Raw genomic sequence first — 19,867 nt, 5'->3', positions numbered from 1 at the left:
CTCTCCGAGGTGGAGGTCTGTAGGAATATCACTGGTGACCTCGGGAAGATCAGGTCTTTAGAGTATGGCAGCTTGGGTAATAGTAGGGCTTCTCTCCTATGGAGAGGGTTTTCATTTGATGTGCCCTAGATGCTGAACCCTTTGGGGGAGGCACGTTAATTCTGGTTAGGGATAGAGTGGTAGGGTCAGTGTGTAGGGACAGCTTAAACTTTAGGGTCAGCGATAGTGTGAGTCTAGGGAAAGTAGGTGAGGGATAGGTTTAAAAATTATTTGGTATCTGGTCTGCCATACTCTGATCCCAGTGGAGGGCTGGCGCATGTCACCTTTAGCTTTTTGTTTTGTTTTAGGGAAATGAGTGTATGAAGGGCTTGCAGGTAACTGAACTTGGGCCTTACAATTGTTATGTTATGTATATAGTAATGTAGTTATATGTATAGTTATGTTATGTATATAGTTATGTTTATGTTAATAAGTGTATAGTATGTGTTTAAGTAATTATGTTGTGTGGCAAACCTTTTGGTGGCATGGCTGAATAGGCCTTGCTTTTACTTTCTTGTATATATGTATATAGGAGGCTATAGAATAGGTTGGGTGGGGGAATGGGGGGTAAGAGGTGAGCTGGGTGGAGCCATTGATGAACAATATTGGACTCCATGATGACTGGCTCCTGGTGTGGATTATGGACTGGACTGGACATTTATACCATCTCATGGCCAGAGGGGCTTTGGGATTAGATAGTGAAAGAGTTGTTATTGTTATTCATTTACCTGTATTTCCGTATATTTATGCTTACTAATGTTTTGTTACCTTTCGTTTTAGTTAAGGCAGCCGGATCTATTTGTTTTGAAATTTGTTTTGAAATTTTTTATATATATATTAGGAGAGGATGGGTATGAGTGTGATATCCGCTAATGATGGTGGTGAGGATGGGTGTGAGTGAGTGTGGAATGGGAGGGAGGGAGAGGGAGAGAGGGAGAGAGGGAGAGAGGGAGAGAGGGAGAGAGAGAGAGAGAATGTATGTTTATATGTATGTTTATGTTTATGTTTATGGCAGAGTTTTTGTTTGTGTAAGTGGTGTGAGTTTGGTGTGATGTATGGTGTTGGGGTACACATATTATTTCATTAGTTTATATATACGTGTACGTAATTAGTTTTAGTTGAAACTGGACTGGCTGGTAAAAGTTTAGTTTTTGTTATAATGACAATTTGTCTTATTTTGTTTCATATTTATGGCGCATGTAAGCTGAGTTTATGTTATGTATTATTGATTATGCCTGTTATGTTTTATATTTTATAATAAAAAGATTTACAGGATATATCTCAGGATCAGTATAGGATAAGTAATGTAATATATGTACACAGTGACTCCACCAGCAGAATAGTGAGTACAGCTCTGGAATAGGGCTGCAACGATTAATCAATGTAATCGATTAAAATCGATAATGAGATTCGTTGTCGACGAATCCCGTTATCGAATAATCGCCCGATTCGTTGTCTGCCGTCAGTGGCGGCAGTGAATGAATGAATGAAGCCGACATGTCTCCGCCGCTGCCCTGCTCCTAGTGCAATCAGCGCACCGCCGGTGTGAGGTGAGAAATTCGAACGCGATAGGAGCAAGGCAGCAGTGGGGACATGTCGGGCAGCGGCAGCAGGGCCCCCCCTTTATACCACCCATGTAGACAGCTCACCTACAGCTGTCCTCTGTCGGGGACTGCCGCTGCGCTGCCCCGTTCTCCCGTCCGCATCACGTTGTCCTATGGAGGACCATGTGACATACACGTCACTCCACCTCCTCCCCTGTGCCCCGCGTAACGTTACGGAGGAAGCAGAGTGACGTGTGTGTCACATGGTCCTCCATAGCACAACGTGATGCGAACAGGAGAACTGTGCAGCGGAGCAGCAGCCCCCGACAGAGGACAGCTGCAGATGAGCTGTCTACAAGGGTGGGGGCTGCGGTCTAAAGGGGGGCTCTGCTGTCTACAAAGGTGGGGGCTGTGGTCTAAAGGGGGGCCCTGGGGTCTAAAGGTGGGCCCTGCGGTCTAAAGGAGGGCCCTGCGCTCTAAAGGAGGGCCCTGCTGTCTAAAGGAGGGCCCTGCTGTCTAAAGGAGGGCCCTGCGGTCTAAAGAAGGGCCCTGTGGTCTAAAGGAGGTCCCTGCGGTCTAAAGGGGGGGCCTGCGGTCTAAAGGGAGGCCCTGCGGTCTAAAGGTGGGCCCTGCTGTCTAAAGGGGGGGCCTGCTGTCTCAAGGGGGCCCTGCTGTCTAAAGGGGGGCCCTGCTGTCTAAAGGAGGGCCCTGCTGTCTAAAGGGGGGGCCTGCTGTCTAAAGGGGGGCCCTGCTGTCTAAAGGGGGGCCCTGATGTCTAAAAGGGGGGCCCTGCTGTCTAAAGGGGGGGCCCGGCTGTCTAAAGGGGGGGCCCTGCTGTCTAAAGGGGTCTGTAAAAGCAATGGTCTGCAGTCTGCACATACACATGTGTATAGGAGTGCTATATAAAAAAATTTAACTGGTTAATTTAAATGGTTAACTGTCTGAACTATTAAAATATTAGTGAATCATTAACATTTTATTATTATTTATTAATAGTTCAGACAGTTATCCATGCGGCAGTATCAAATGTACGCTGGTTTAAGGACCAGGCCATTTTACACCTTAGGACCAGAGCGTTTTTTGCACATCTGACCACTGTCACTTTAAACATTAATAACTCTGGAATGCTTTTAGTTATCATTCTGATTCCGAGACAGTTTTTTCGTGACATATTCTACTTTAACATGTGGGGGCTGCGGTCTAAAGGGGGGCCCTGCGGTCTAAAGGAGGGCCCTGCGGTCTAAAGGAGGGCCCTGCGGTCTAAAGGAGGGCCCTGCTGTCTAAAGGAGGGCCCTGCTGTCTAAAGGAGGGCCCTGCTGTCTAAAGGGGGGCCCTGTTGTCTAAAGGAGGGCCCTGCTGTCTAAAGGAGGGCCCTGCTGTCTAAAGGAGGGCCCTGCTGTCTAAAGGAGGGCCCTGCGGTCTAAAGGAGGGCCCTGTGGTCTAAAGGGGGGCCCTGCGGTCTAAAGGAGGGCCCTGCTGTCTAAAGGAGGGCCCTGCTGTCTAAAGGAGGGCCCTGCTGTCTAAAGGAGGGCCCTGCTGTCTAAAGGGGGGCCCTGTTGTCTAAAGGAGGGCCCTGCTGTCTAAAGGAGGGCCCTGCTGTCTAAAGGGGGGCCCTGTTGTCTAAAGGAGGGCCCTGCTGTCTAAAGGAGGGCCCTGCTGTCTAAAGGAGGGCCCTGCGGTCTAAAGGAGGGCCCTGTGGTCTAAAGGGGTCTGTAAAAGCAATGGTCTGCAGTCTGCACATATACATGTGTATAGGAGTGCTATATTAAAAAATGAAAATTTACTGCTCCCCCAATAAAAATTAGCTCCCCCTTTTCCTATTGCTATACAAAAAAAGTTAAATAACTTTTTCTTTTATATATTTGATACTACCGCATGGTTAACTGTCTGAACTATTAAAATATTAGTGAATCATTAACATTTTATTATTATTTATTAATAGTTCAGACAGTTATCCATGCGGCAGTATCAAATGTACGCTGGTTTAAGGACCAGGCCATTTTACACCTTAGGACCAGAGCGTTTTTTGCACATCTGACCACTGTCACTTTAAACATTAATAACTCTGGAATGCTTTTAGTTATCATTCTGATTCCGAGACTGTTTTTTCGTGACAGATTCTACTTTAACATAGTGGTAAAAAAAATTAGTGGTAACTTGCATCATTTCTTGGTGAAAAATCCCAAAATTTTGTGAAAAATTTGAAAATGTTGCATTTTTCCAACTTTGAAGCTCTCTCCAAATATTTTTTTTTTGATTCACATATACAATATGTCCACTTTATGTTTGCATAATAAAATTGACGTGTTTTTTCTTTTGGAAGACACCAGAGGGCTTCAAAGTTCAGCAGCAATTTTCCAATTTTTCACAACATTTTCAAACTCACTATTTTTCAGGGACCAGTTCAGGTTTGAAGTGGATTTGAAGGGTCTTCATCTTAGAAATTCCCCACAAATGACCCCATTATAAAAACTGCACTCCCCAAAGTATTCAAAATGACATTCAGTCAGCGTTTTAACCCTTTAGGTGTTTCACAGGAATAGCAGCAAAGTGAAGGAGAAAATTCACAATCTTCATTTTTTACACTTGCATGTTCTTGTAGACCCAATTTTTGAATTTTTACAAGGGGTAAAAGGAGAAAATTTATACTTATGTTTGTAGCCCAATTACTCTCGAGTAAGAAGATACCTCATATGTATATGTAAATTGTTCGGCGGGTGCACTAGAGGACTCAGAAGCGAAGGAGCGACAATGGGATTTTGGAGAGTACGTTTTTCTGAAATGGTTTTTGGGGGGTATGTTGCATTTAGGAAGCCCTATGGTGCCAGAACAGCCAAAAAAAAAACACATGCCATACCATTTTGGAAACTTGACCCCTTGAGGAACGTAACAAGGAATTAAGTGAGCCTTAATACCCCACAGGTGTTTCACGACTTTTGCATATGTAAAAAAAAGAAATGTTTCACAAAAATGTGTTTCACCCAAAATTTCACATTTTTGAAAGGGTTAATAGCAGAAAAGACCCCCAAAATTTGTAACCCCATCTCTTCTGCGTATGAAGGTACCCCATAAGTGGACCTGAAGTGCACTGCGGGCGAACTACAATGCTCAGAAGAGAAGGAGTCACATTTAGCTTTTGGAGAGCAAATTTTGCTCGGGGGGCATGTCGCATTTAGGAAGCCCCTATGGTGCCAGGACTGCAAAATAACCCCCACATGGCATACCATTTTGGAAACTAAACCCCTGGAACGTAACAAGGGGTACAGTGAGCATTTACCCCCCACTGGTGTTAGTCAGATCTTTGGAACAGTGGGCTGTACAAAAATTTTTATTTGCACAGCCCACTGTTCCAAAGATCTGTCAGACACCAGTGGGGTGTAAATTCTCACTGCAGCCCTCATTACATTCCGTGAGGGGTGTAGTTTCCGAAATGGGGTCACATGTGTTTTTTTTTTTTTTTTTTTTGCGTTTGTCAAAACCGCTGTAACAATCAGCCACCCCTGTGCAAATCACCTCAAATGTACATGGTGCACTCTCCCTTCTGGGCCTTGTTGTGCGCCCCCAGAGCACTTTGCGCCCACATATGGGATATCTCCGTAGTCGGGAGAAATTGCATTACAAATTTTGGGGGGCTTTTTTCCCTTTTACCTCTTGTCAAAATGAAAAGTATAGAGCAACACCAGCATGTTAGTGTAAAAAATTAATTTTTTTACACTAACATGCTGGTGTAGACCCCAACTTCACCTTTTCATAAGGGGTGAAAGGAGAAAAAGCCCCACAAAATTTGTTAGTCAATTTCTCCCGAGTACCGCGATACCCCATATGTGGCCTAAACTGTTGCCTTGAAATACGACAGGGCTCCAAAGTGAGAGCGCCATGCGCATTTGAGGCCTGAATTAGGGATTTGCATAGGGGTGGACATAGGGATATTCTACGCCAGTGATTCCCAAACAGGGTGCCTCCAGCTGTTGCAAAACTCCCAGCATGCTTGGACAGTCAACGGCTGTCCGGCAATACTGGGAGTTGTTGTTTTGCAACAGCTGGAGCCTCCATTTTGGAAACAGTGGCATACCAGATGTTTTTCATTTTTATTGGGGAGGGGGGCTGTGTAGGGGTATGTGTATATGTAGTGTTTTTTACTTTTTATTTTATTTTGTGTTCGTGTAGTGTTTTTAGGGTACAGTCACACGGGTGGGCGATTACAGCGAGTTTCCCGCTGCGAGTTTGAGCTGCCGCGCAAAATTTGCTGCATCGCAAACTTGCAGCCTGATACTCACTGTAAGCCCCCTGCCATTGTGAATGTACCCTGTACATTCACAGGGGGGGTGGGAACCTCCAGCTGTTGCAAAACTACAACTCCCAGCATGCACGGTCTATCAGAGCATGCTGGTAGTTATAGTTTGCAACAGCTGGAGGCACACGGGTTGGGAAACACTGAGTTAGGAAACAGACAATGTTTCCCAACCAGTGTGCCTCCAGTTGTTGCAAAACCACAACTCCCAGCATTCTCAGGCATGCTGGAAGTAGTAGTTTAGAGCCAGATGTTGCTGAACTACAACTCCCAGCATGCTTGGAGTTGTAGTTTTGCAACATCTGGAGGACTACAGTTTGCAGACCACTAATACAGTGGTTCCCAATCTGTGCCCTTCCAGATGTTGCAAAACTACAACTCCCAGTATGCCAAAACTGTCCAGGCATGCTGGGAGTTGTAGTTCTGCAACATCTGAAGGGCCAGATGTTAGAGAACTACAACTCCCAGCATGCCTGGACAGTAAGGGCATGCTGAGGATGTGTAGTTTTGCAACATATGGAAGGGCACAGTGGTCTCCAAACTGTGGACCTTCAGATGTTGCAAAACTGCAACTCCCAGCATGCCCAGATGCCAAGGGCTGTCTGGGCATGCTGGGAGTTGTAGTGTAAGGGGACCAGATGGAGCAGTCCAGATCGCTTTACGGCGGTCTGGACTGCTGCAAAGGTCCCACAACGCCGGCGAAGATCCACTCACCTGTCGCCACCGCCGCCGCCGGGATCCGGGTCTTCAGGGATGAGGTAAGCACTGCCCCGTCCCCCGCCGCGTCCTCCGGTCTTCCTACCGTTCTCTCCGGACTTCCAGGGGCCGGGCAGGGCGGGAGGAAGTAACCGCCCCCCTGCGATTGGTCGGTTAGCAACCGCAAGGGATAGGAGGAGGTGTCAGGCTTGCCACCTCGCTTCTATACTTCAGCATGGTCCTGGCAGTCTGTGACAACCGGGATCATGCAAAATTACCGGGCGGTCGGGTCCCAGAGACCCAATCAGCCCGGTAACGCCGCAGATCGCAGGGGCGATTTCCCTCGCATGCTAGAAACATTTAATATGGCCATTGTACATAGTTTTTCAAGTAGAATCAGCTGAACCCCTTTTTTTGGCATTTTGATTTTTTTTTTCCATTAATCGATTAATCGATAAAATAATCAACAACTAATCGATTATTAAAATAATCGTTAGCTGCAGCCCTACTCTGGAGTATAACTCAGGATTAGTACATGATAAGTAATGTAATGTATGTACACATTGACCTCACCAGCAGAATAGTGAGTCCAGCTCTGGAGTGAGGTTGGGTGTGTCTGAGCTCCTATTACTTCCAGAGACTTCCACAGTAGCATAGTTTTCATCCGCCCCTCTCCAGCTGTATGGCAGGCACCTGGGTAGGTTTTCCTGCTATGGAGACCTTGGGGCTTCATCATGCACTCCCCGTTCTCGGCCGGCGGGGGGTGTCAAGGAGCATGCAACGGCCAGTAGCCAGGATGGGGTGAGGAGAATCACCAGGGCCCACAGTAACGTGGGGCCCCCTCCCCCGTCCCCTGCTGGGAGCTGCAAAGCTTCCAGCAAAAGCCCTGCAAGAAAAAGAAGTTCTTCCAGGCAGAGGAGTGGAGTGAAGGCTTCTACCTCGGGCTCCTCAGAACCCCAGCAATGGGGGATAAAGAGGCCAAGGGAATCCCTGGCAACTTTCGGAACTAGAATCCAGGCGAAGATGGCCCAATATGAACAGCTTGGAAAACAGCTTTGTGGTCTTAGAGAAGACATAAAGTTCGCAAGTTACCAGGCGGATACGGCAGCCAAGTGCAAGAGAGCAGCATTCACTGCAAAGGTGAGAACATTAAAGAAAGAGGTGGAAGAGATTGTTCAGCTGAGAGCGGACATTGTGGAGGGAGCCGGCTTCTTCAGCGAGAAGATTCTTAATGAAGAGCGGTTACCCAAAATGCGGGTCTCCAGAGGTGCAGAAAAAGAAAGTCACCAAGATGACTGCCAGAGTGAGGAGGAGGAGATGGAGGGAGGAGAGGAGGGTGATGTCAGTGAGGGGGATATGGACACTGGACCTGTGTGTACCACCACTGTTACCCCTGACCCCCCACTTACCCTGAGTGAAGACCACATAAACCCAGCTCAGGTGGCCTTACCTCCCTCCAGTGAGGAAGAGGATGATGGCAGTGACTGCAGTGATGGCAGCGGCTTGGCGGATGGGGGTCTCCTGCGGGTGATTGTTATGCAGGAGTCCCCCACCCGTAAAGGCGATATCCCGTCAGAAATTGGCCAAGAAAGTGACCGTTTTGACATGTAATGAGTCACTATCTTGCTATGACATTGTGACCTGGCTCAGCTGATATGGGGATGTGACGGACATGCCAAAAAAGAACTATGACGAACATGGGATCTGGTCTGGGGCCTGGACGTTTTCAGTCAAACTGAAGCGTTCGGGGAGCAAAGTTGCCCACATCCCTTCAGCTGCTTTTCTTGGGAGAGACAGAATCAAAATTTTCTACCAGGGGCAGCCCAAGGTCTGTCACAGGTGTGGCAGCCCCACTCACTTTAGCACAGCCTGTACCCTGCAGCTGTGTGGTGGGGTAGGTCATCTTGCCGCATTCTGTAGGCGGATCAGGTGTCATCTGTGTGGTGTCTTAGGACACCCTTTCAGCCGTTGTCCTAGAGCCTTTGCCCGGGTGATGGTCACCTTGGCTGGGGAGAGCAGTAATGTTGCCTCAGCTGGGGAGGGCACGAGTGCGGGTGAAGGTGCAACAGGGTCAGGAGGAAAAGTCCCGCCAAGCTGAGGTGGGAGGGTAATCGGAGAAGGAGCAGGGAACTGGAGAGTTCCCATGTGGCAGGGGTAGCTTCTGGCCCTGCTCCAGAGGTTAGTCCTGAAACTTCTGTGGCCCTGGAGGAGAATGTTCTGGATGAGGAAATGATGAAAATCTGTAGAGAAGAAGGCAGCAAGGCTGATCTTTCCGATTCCTCCCACTGTGAAAGTGTGGATGAGGAGGGTGAAGAGAGGCCAAAAAAGAAGGGCAGAAAAGGGGGAAAGAAGAGGTCAGAGCCCTCTAGTCCCCGTGCTACAGACCAGGTCCCAAGCGGAAGCCTACCTGCCCCCCCCCCCCCCCTCTGATTGATCTGTCTAACCGGTACTCTGTACTCGATGCCATCTCCTCCCCCTCCTTGGAGGGGGGGGGGGGGTCGAGGATGGGGTGCCTGAAGTGGGGGAGCCTCCAGGGGGAACTGGGCCCTGTCCTACAAACAAAGTGGGGACAGAAAGATCTCTTTATGAGGATTAAGCCCTTTCTTTTTACGAGTCGGCAAGTGATCTTTGGAGGGGATTTAAATACTGTCACGAGATCCCAAGATACGAGAGGCTCCAATGATCGGTTGGCTTATGATAGCATAGCTCTCAATAGTATAGTTAGGGAAGCTAGTCTAGAGGATGCCCACTTCCGGAGCCCCTCAGGCCACGCGGGTTTCACCTATCATCGAGGTAGCTGCAGGTCTAGAATAGACAGGTTTTATTTAAAGGAGGAAGCCATCTCTTCCGCAGAGTCCGTGGTTGAGGTGGAATTCTCCGATCACTGTATGATTTTGTTTTCCCTTAATGTTTCAGAGACCCCCCGGATGGGTAAAGGTTATTGGAAGCTGAATTCGTCCCTCCTGGAGGAAGCTGAGGTAAGACAGTCCTTTGAAGATTTTCTTCAGAGTCAGGTACCTTCACTGGACCTATGTAGTAGTAAGTCAGAGTGGTGGGAGATATTCAAGAAGCAGGTTGCGGGGTTCTTCCGCCAGCTCTCGAGCCTCAGGTCCCTGAACAGGTACCGCTTGTATCAGGGTCTGAGGAGGAAACTCGAGCTCCTTGTCTCGACTGGAGGTAGCCGAGAGGATATCTCCAGAGTGAAGTCCTTGCTGATGAGGTGTCAGTACGATTGGCACGCATCTTTGGTTTTTGAGAGGGATTTCAGGAAGTACCTCTTGCCCGACCCTTACAGAAACTGTAAGATGTCAGTGAGTAGTAAAGTCATTTCAGGACTGATTGATAGTACAGGATCTCTGAATCGGTGCAGATCAGGGATCTTGGAGGTTGTCAGATCCTTCTACTCACACCTCTTGGGAAGCAAGGATCTAGAACAGGACAAGATGTCGGCTTTCCTGGCTGAAACCATTCCTGAGCCAGGGGTAGACCCCTCTCTTGATGTTTTGGCAGAAGAAATCAGGGAAGAGGAAGTGAGACTGGCGATCGAGGGGCTTGCCCCCAAGAAGTCGCCAGGTCCGGATGGCTTAACATCCGAGTGGTACAGGACCTTTAAGGAGTCCTTAGCTCCCCTCTTGACTGAGGTATTCAATGAGTGTCTCTCCTCGGGCACTCTGCCGAAGTCAATGAGGAGGTCCGCCCTGATTCTTCTGTCAAAGTGTAAAGATCCCAGCCGTATTGAGAATTGGAGGCCCATAGCTCTTCTCAATACGGATAGGAAGCTTCTGGCCAAGATACTGTTTAATCGGTTGGTGAAGTTTGCACTCTGGGTCCTTTCGGGGGGGCACAGCATTGCTCGGTTCCTGGCCGAAGGACCTTAAGTGCCGTTCTCGGTGTCCGGGAGGCAGTGGAGCGGAGTAATGCAGGTCTCTGGAAGGGGTACTTGCTGTCCATGGATCAGGCCAAAGCATTTGATCGGGTGAACCACGAATACCTCTGGTCTGTCCTCCTGAGATATGGCTTACCGTGTACTTTTGTTAATTGGCTTGTGACTTTATATGCAGGGGCAGAGAGTTTCCCGCTGGTGAATGGGTGGTCTGACCGGCTTTTGTGGTGGGGTCAGTAGTCCGTCAGGGTTGTTCTTTGAGCCCGCATTTATACGTGTTCGCAATCGATCCCTTCATCCGGAGGGTAGATTGTGGGCCATTGGCGGGAGTCTGGCGAAGCTGGATGTCGCCCAGAGAGTGGTGGCGTACGCTGATGATGTCACCATTTTCGTGTCCACAAGAGAGAGGAGGTAGATGTGGTGATGTCAGAGGTGGACCGCTACTCGGAGGCATCCGGGTCTAAGATCAACCAGGATAAGTGTGAGTGTCTCTGGCTGGGAGGGGGAGATCCCACGTTTGATCTCCCGGACACCCTCCCAGGGCCCCAAGACTCATCAAAAATTCTGGGCATCACATTCAGCCAGGATGATTATCCCACCAAAAACTGGGATGGTAAGCTCCAGGATGCCACTCAGAAGGTGGATCAGTGGAAGGGTTGGTCTATGACCCTCAGGGAAGGGGTACACCTGATCAAATCGTACCTGCTCCCCTTGTTTATCTATCTGGGCAGCGTATGTATCTGGCCAGAGGCTAGTCAAGAGGGAGGTTACGTACCGCACAAGGAGACTAGGGGGTTTATCTATGGTAAACCCGGTGGTGTTCTTAACGAACACCTTCTTGAAAGCTAACATCTCAAACCTCTGGTCAGAGAGGGCTTCTTCGTGGGTACTCTCCTGCAGGGAATGGTTTTGGCCTTTCTTCCAGGAATGGGAGACAGGAGGGCAAGAGAAGGACCTCCATACACCCCATGGATATCTTCCGGCTTACGCTACTCCGACTCTGAAAGCGATACGTCGGTGGGGTCTGGGAGTATGGGAGATCAGGACCCAGGCAAGGCAGACCCACTTCCAGAAGCCTCAGGCGCTCAGGGACTGCCCAGGTTGGGATCTGAGGGTGGGGTTGTATCTTTTGAACATGAAAAGGATCCCCCAGAAGTTTTGGGACTGCTTTCAAGGGAAGCTATATGTGAGGGACAATTTGAAGTGTAGGAGATCTGATGACCGGGGATGTCCCCGAGAAGAGTGCGGGGACATGCTGGAAAGCATGGACCATTTCCTGCTTCATTGTCCCTTTAATATAGGGGTCTACAACCAGGTGGGCGCCTCCATCGGCTGTAGTCGACTTGCCGGCCTTACCTACCCGGAATGGGCTTATGGGGCATTCAGGACCCTGGGTGGCCGTGATCGGGGCACTTTATTCCTAGATAGCGCAGTAGTTAGGTACTACACGTGGAACGCACAGTGTTTAGTATCTACACAGCGGAAAGTCCTCTCCGAGGTGGAGGTCTGTAGGAACATCACCGGTGACCTTAGGAAGATAACGTCTTTGGAGTATGGCAGTCTTGGTACCAGTAGGGCTTCTCATCTATGGAGAGGGTTTTGTTTTGATGTGCCCTAGGTACTAGACCTTTTGGGTAGAGTACCCTTGTTTTGGTTAGGGACAGTGATGTAGGGACAGGGTTAGGGTGATAGTAGGGTCAGTTTATTTTTAGGGATAATGGTAGGGAGAGAGGTAGGGTGGAGTTAGGGAAAGAATGTAAATTTTGTATGTATCAGGATTGCCATCCTTCTTCCTGGTGGTGGGCTAATGCATGTGCACTATAGCTTTTTGTTTTGTTTTCAGATGTTAAGGTTATGAAGGGCTTACAGGCACCGAACTTGGGCCTAAAGTGGGTTGTATTGTTTGTTTATGTATATTATAACGCTGGTTATGGTAAAGTGGGTTTGGAGGAGTTTTAGGTTGGGAGGGTGTATTTGTGGGTGGTGGTGGTTGTTTGTTTTGGTGGACCTGGCATGGGTCAGTTATGGACAGGACATTGAGGACTATGAACTGTATGGGCTCTGGCCCATGTACAGGAGGGCGGGTGGTGTGGGTGAAGGGACAGTTTAGAGTAGGTTGTTTTATTAGGCTGCTTTCACACTATAAAATTCATCCGTTTTAAAGATCCGTTTGATGTTCCGTTATGAAAACCCTGAAAATCGGCCATTAAACATCCGTTAGAAAGTCCCATACGTCCGTTAGAAAATTCCATTATAGTCTATGGGATTTTTACATTATCCGTTTTAATCCGTTATAGTCCGTTATTAATAACGGACGTTATTTTGTGACAGAAGATAGTAACGGAAGAAATAGTGCATGCACTATTTCTTCCGTTCATTCTCCCGTCACAAAATAACGTCCGTTATTAATAACGGACTATAACGAATTAAAATGGATAATGTAAAAATCCCATAGACTATAATGGGATTTTCTAACGGACGTATGGGATTTTCTAACGGAACATCAAACGGATCTTTAAAACTGATTAATTTTTTAGTGTGAAAGCTGCCTTATATTTGTATATAGGTTATATGTATAGTATCCATAGTAAATATATTTTTGTTTATTTTATATATTTGTTTGTGTATTATATAGTGTTTATAGTAGTGATAGATGGCAGTGGAACCATTTATTTTTTTTTGGATCTTTGTATCCGTTGTAGACTTATTTATTTATAAAATTTTTTTATTTTTTATGCTTGTTATGTTTTCTGTTTGTAATATGTGATTTTCCCAAATTTGGCTGTTTTTGGGTTGTAGATTTCATTTTTATTTTTTTTAATATGTTGTAAAGAAATGGTTATGTGTGTGCACATGTGTAGTATGTGGATAATATGGTATTATTATTAATTATAAAAAAAAAAATGTAAAGTATAAAAAAAAAAATTGTGTGCCGTGGGAGTGCTTGTTGTGTTTTTGTAATGTGTGATTTCCCCAAGTTTGGGTGTTTTTTAGTTAAAACGAAATAATGCTATTTTATTTTTGGTTTTTGCACATTAGGTATGCATGCATGTGAGTGTGTGTGTGGTTATGTATGGTGTAGTGCTAGTATTTTTAGGAAAAGCTGGGCTGGACGTTTAGGCAGGATTTTTGTTCTTTTATTTAAATGAAAAGTATGGGTTTATGTTATTTCATTTCGTTGTTTTCCGTTATGGCAAAGTTGTGCTGGTTTTGTGTTTGTTATGATTTATATTTTTCTAATAAAAGATTTACAGGATATAACTCAGGACCAGTAAAGGATAAGTAATGAAAAATATGTACACACTGAGGGAAATTTGTGAATATTTTAATCACTTTTTTCCAGTTTTTTGGTACTTTTCTGTGGTGCAGTAATTTTTTGTGCCAAAGTTTAGCGACTTTTCATTTAAAAGTATTTTTAGAAAGAACATACCAAGTCGTGATTTCAGTTCAGTTTGTTGCATGTTTTGGTGCAAATGCACTAACAGAGGAGCAAATCGACACCAGCACTGACTTAGCTTACAAAACCTAAAGGAATCACCATACAGAGTGGAGTACTGATGTAAGAAATGTGATCAGCACCAGATTTATCACATGTCCTGTGCTATTTGATAAATTTGGTGCAGGTACACAGTTCTCACCACACAAATTAATGGGCTAAAAAGAAGTGCACCTGATCACATCTTTGACTTCAGTATGCACTTTGTTTGGTTCCCCCTCTGCAACTTTTTAGCCTGTGCAATAAAATGTGGGATAATAATACTGTTTGCAGTTAGTTTTGTAAGCCAAGTCAGGGCTGGTGTAGATTTGCGCCTCAGTTAGCGCAGCTACAACAAAACATGTGACAAACTAAAAAGTCGCACATGATAAATTCCTGATCACTGAATAATACCAGCTGAAATCCCCACTTGGTATATTCTTTGTGAAAAACCTTCTAAGGCAAAAGTCGCAATTAACCTGTTCAGGACGTAGGGCGTATGCATACGCCCTGCATCCCGAGTCCTTAAGGACATGGGCGTATGGATACGCCCTTGGGAATTCCAGTCCTCGCCTCTAGCCGGTTGGGGCCGGACCGCGATGCCTGCTGAAATCATTCAGTAGGCATCCCAGCACATTGCAGAGGGGGGTCCTGAGACCCCCATGTCGGCGATCGGAGAAAATCGCAAGTCAATTCAGACATGCGATTTTCTCCTATTCCGGGCTGATGTTTTCTCCTATTCCAGGTCTCTGGTGACCTGATCATCTGGAAAATAGGGATGATCAGTGACAGCCCCGATTATCCTGATGGATAGGAGCGAGGTTGCAGCGCTGTGATCTCCTCCAATCCCCTACCATTATTCAGAAATCAGTTCTGACCAATGGCAGTGCACGACAGGCGGTTGCCATGGAAACCCCCAGCTCTGCCCACCCCTGGATGTCGGGCAGAACGGGGGGGAGAAGATGGCGGCCGATACGAAGCGACGATGGGGGGGGGGGGGGGGGGGAGAAAGGTGGCAGTAAAGCGATCTTTACTGTTGCCCTTCTAGTGGTTGCCAAACTGCAACTCCCAGCATGCCCAGACAGTCAAAGGCTGTCTCGGCATGCTGGGAGTTGTAGTTTTGTAACATCTGGAGGGTCACAGTTTTCGAGACCACTATTACAGTGGTAGCCCTCCAGATACTGCCAAACTACAACTCTCAGCATGCCTAGACTGCCCAGGCATGCTGGGAGTTGTAGCTCTGTAACATCTGTCCCTTCAGATTTTGCAATTTTCATGAAAATTTTGAAAATTGCTGCTATACTTTGAAGCCCTCTAATTTTTTCAAAAACTACAAATATGTCCATTTTATTATTCCAACATAAAGTAGACATATTGAATTTGGGAATCAATATAACATTTATTTGAAATATCAATTTTCCTTACAAGCAGAGAGCTTTAAAGTTAAAAAAATGCAAAATTTTCTAAATTTTCTTGAAATTTTGGGATTTTTCACCAAGAAAGGATGCAAGTAACAATGAATATTTACCACTAACATAAAATAGAATATGTCCTGAAAAAACAATCTCAGAATCAGAATAATCGATAAAAGCATCCCAGAGTTATTAATGCATAAAGTGACAGTGGTCAGAATTGCGAAAAAGGGCTGCGTCCTTAAGGTGAAAATGAGCTGCATCCTTAAGGGGTTAAATGTCTCTGACCAGCATGTGAGACAAACTGTGGGACCAATGTACACCACAAAACCAGGCAACAAAGAAAACCAATCGGAGTCACTTATGAATAAATAATATGTCTGAGCGGCAACAAGTTTATTAAACATATAAGAAAAACAATTACCGTATTTATCGGGGTATAACACGCACCTGCCTATAACACGCCCCCTCATTTTTCCAAGGAAATTTTGGTAAAAAAGTTTTTTTTAACCAAAATATACTTGGAAAAATGAGGGTGCGTGTGTGCATGTGTATCTCGATAAACTGTTTCTAGTGGCTTCTGCAGTTCAATGATTTAAAGCAAGCGCTTTAAATCATTGACGTGCAGTGGTTTCTCTGGGGCCAGAGTGCCGCTGCTCTATTCCCTCCCCGTCCCCGGTTTTATAGTTAAATATCCCGCCGCCACCACGGCACAATTCCCTCCCCGTCCCCGGTTTTATAGTTAAATATCCCACCGCCGCCACGGCACAATTCCTTCCCTGTCCCCGGTTTTATAGTTACATGTGCCCTGGGGACTGCGGTCCTTCATGCTCCGGCGGTCTCCTGATCTGTCAATGTGCGCCGCGCACTGACTGACGAGTGATGTCGTGTTGAGGACGTCCCTCGTCATTACGCTCACAGCGCACAGTGACAGATCAGGAGACCGCTGGAGCATGAAGGACCGCAGTCCCCAGGGCACATGTAACTATAAAACTGGGGACGGGGAGGGAATTGGGCAGTGGCGGCGGCGGGATATTTAACTATAAAACGGGGACGGGGAGGGAATTGTGCCGTGGCGGCGGCGGGATATTTAACTATAAAACTGGGGACGGGGAGGGAATTGGGCAAGGGCGGCGGCGGGACATATAACTATAAAACCGGGGACGGGGAGGGAATTGGGCAGTGGTAGTGGGACTCTGGCCAGGCAGAAGCTGCTGCAGTTCAATGATTTAAAGCGCCCGTGGTCACAAACAGTCTATCGACGTATAACACGCAGATAGACCAGGGGTGTGGAAATTTAAAAAAAAAAAATACTTGTCCAAGGGACTAAAGCGGAACACAATCTACTTGTCCCTCGAGAAAATGCACTTGTCCTGATAGATAAAATAATTTCAACCAAAATAGTACGATCCCCCCCCCCCCCACTAGACCACCAGGGATGGATTTAAGATCCCTTTTGACACTGCTGTCAACTTAGACAGCGGTGATCTAATTGTTTAATAGCGGCCACGGTGATCGCAGCATGCCGGGCTATTAGCGGCGGGAGGGCTGTAGCTAGCGCCACCCCATCTGACCCCTATAACTCCAATTTCTCCATATACAGGGATGTATGAGGGTAATCATATGTGCCGTGATCTGTAGTTTTTATTGGAATCATTTCTTATCAGAACTTTTATTAGGAAAGGGGCTTATTCACATATATACGCACTTTTTAAAATATTTTAATCACTATTTTTCAGTCTTCATAGGGATTTATATATTGAGTCTTTTGCTTGGAAAACACTGAACGCCGCTGTGCTACTGGGGGGCGGGGGGGGGGGGGTGTTCTGCTTCTCCAGTTTATGTGGTGCATTTTATTTACTCTAATTTATGTGTCAGGAAATGCTGGAAGTTGCATTTAGTTACTAGATAACTACAACAACCAGCATGCCCTGATGCAGCCTATGGTTGTGTGGGTGCTGCAGCATGTTGCACTGTATAGTAGTACAGTTAAGGTTATTGTGTAACATGCTGGGAGTTGTAGTTTTGGTTTGTGTCAGCTGCAGAGCCATAGGCTGTGTCAAGGAATACTGGGAATTGCAGTTAGTAACTACAACACCCAGCATGCCCTGATGCAGCCTATGGCTCTGCAGCTGACCCGAACCAACACTACAACTCCCAGCATGTTAAACTTTATAGTTCTACAGTTTAGGTTATGGTGTAACATGCTGGAAGTTGTAGTTTTGGTTCGGGCGTGTTTGCATGCATCCGTGGGGCTCTTGGTCGTCGGGCAAGTATGAAGGGGTGGGATTCTGGTGGTGCAATTTAGTGCTGGTGGCCAGAAGACACTAAAAATAAATAAATAAATTAGATTGCACAACTGGCAGCAGCACTTGTCAGTCCGCCCCTGTACAAAACATACATGCATACACATATCATACATACACATATACAGGCCACTGCCCCCTATATTATACATTACATACATACATCATACATACACCCACCGCTGCCCCCATCATACATTACATACACACATACACAGACACCATACACACATCACATATACATCATACACACATCACACATACACTCAAACCATACATATACACCATACATATGCTCACATCATACATACACCCGCCGCTGCCCCCCCTATCATACATTACATACACATACACACATCATATATACACATCACACACAGACATCATACACACATCATACATACACCCGCCGCTGATACACCCCCCCTAATCATACATTACATACATATACAACCACCCTTCCCGCCGCCTGCATGCCCTGCCTTCTCACCTGAGCTTCACACCCCCCGCTCTACATTACACAAGAAGCAGGGGGAGAGCGAGGATGAACACAGCTTGGTACACAGCTCGGTACACAGCTCGGTACACAGCTCGGTACACAGCTCCATCCCCCGCACACAGCTCGGTACACAGCTCGGTTCACAGCTCAATCCCCTCCCCCGCATACAGCTCCTCCCCCTGCTCTGTCTCCACAGGACCTCATCTACCACGGGGAGGCTGCAAGTTTGCACGGGGAAAACACAGAGCAGGGGGGAGGGGAGGGGAGAGAGGACATACTGCACTGCACGGGGAACACACAGAGCAGGGGGGTGGGGGGGGAGGACGTCCGTGCACAGCTCCTGACCTCCATAATGACTGCTCTGTGTGAGGAGGACAGACTGCACTGCACGGGGAGGTTTTCTGTGTGTGAAGGTGGACAGACAGGGGCACGGGGTGGGTTCTTTGAGCAGTGGCCCCCGGCTACTTAAATCAGCTGGGGGTCGCCGCCCCCGCCATACACCCTGAGTGCCGGTGTGAGCTGCAGACTGCATCGGCTTCTGCGCCTCACACCAGCATTAAAGAAAAATAAGGGGGAAGTCGGTCTGTCCTGCTAGCCCGATACAGGGCTAAATCTATGAGAAATTCACCTGACCGGCGCCCAAAACTACTTGTCCCGGGTGTCGGGCGATTTCCACATCCCTGTAGACTTTAGGCTAAAAATTTTAGCATAAAATGTGTGTATTATACGTCGATAAATACGGTACATACAATATAAAAAGTGAATAGCGAGAGAAAAACAGCATCAATAAGGTGTTATCACCGGTCCTGCCCACAATCTATCAATAAAGATATATGTAAATAGGAATAAGGTGCCAAATGGGTAAGTGACAAGTGCATACAAGCAGACCATATAGAATACAGACCTAATAAAATATGAACAGGAGACAAAGTGGTGGCAGGAGCCGGGATAGCACCACTCCAACGCACATTTCCGTATGTTACCTTCGTCTGGGAGTTCCATATTTATATGGAGTTAAGAAACTGATGCCCATACATACAACAGGCGATATACCTGTATAACACTAAAGTATATTACTAGAGTACATTTTTTCTGCAGTGTATTGTCTGCTGGTTTTGTACCACAAAACCAGGGTAAAACCAATGATAACTCCCCCCAGTGACTTCACCAGCAGAATAGGGGATCAGGGATGGACAGAGCAATCAGGGATGGACAGAGGGATCAGGGATGGATAGGGGATCAGGGATGGATGGACGGACCAGGGATGGGCGGAGGGACCAGGGATGGACGGAGGGATCATGGATGGACAGAGGGACCAGGGATGGATGGAGGGATCAGGGATGGAAGGAGGGATCAGGGATGGACAGAGGGATCATGGATGGACAGAGGTATCATGGATGGACAGAGGGATCATGGATGTACAGAGGGATCAGGGATGTACAGAGGGATTATGGTTGGACAGAGGGATCAAGGATGGACGGAGGGATCAGGGATGGACGGAGGGATCAGGGATGTACAGAGGGATTTTGGATGGACAGAGGGACCAGGGATGGACGGAGGGATCAGGGATGGACGGAGGGATCAGGGATGGATGGAGGGATCAGGGATGGACGGAGGGATCAGGGATGGATGGAGGGGTCATGGATGGACAGAGGGACCAGGGATGGACAGAGGGATCAGGGATGGATGGATGGAGGGATCAATGATGGACGTAGAGATCAG

This window comes from Hyla sarda, chromosome 1, assembly GCF_029499605.1.
Source record: "Hyla sarda isolate aHylSar1 chromosome 1, aHylSar1.hap1, whole genome shotgun sequence".
Lineage (NCBI taxonomy): Eukaryota > Metazoa > Chordata > Amphibia > Anura > Hylidae > Hyla > Hyla sarda.
This window is presented reverse-complemented; position numbering follows the sequence as displayed.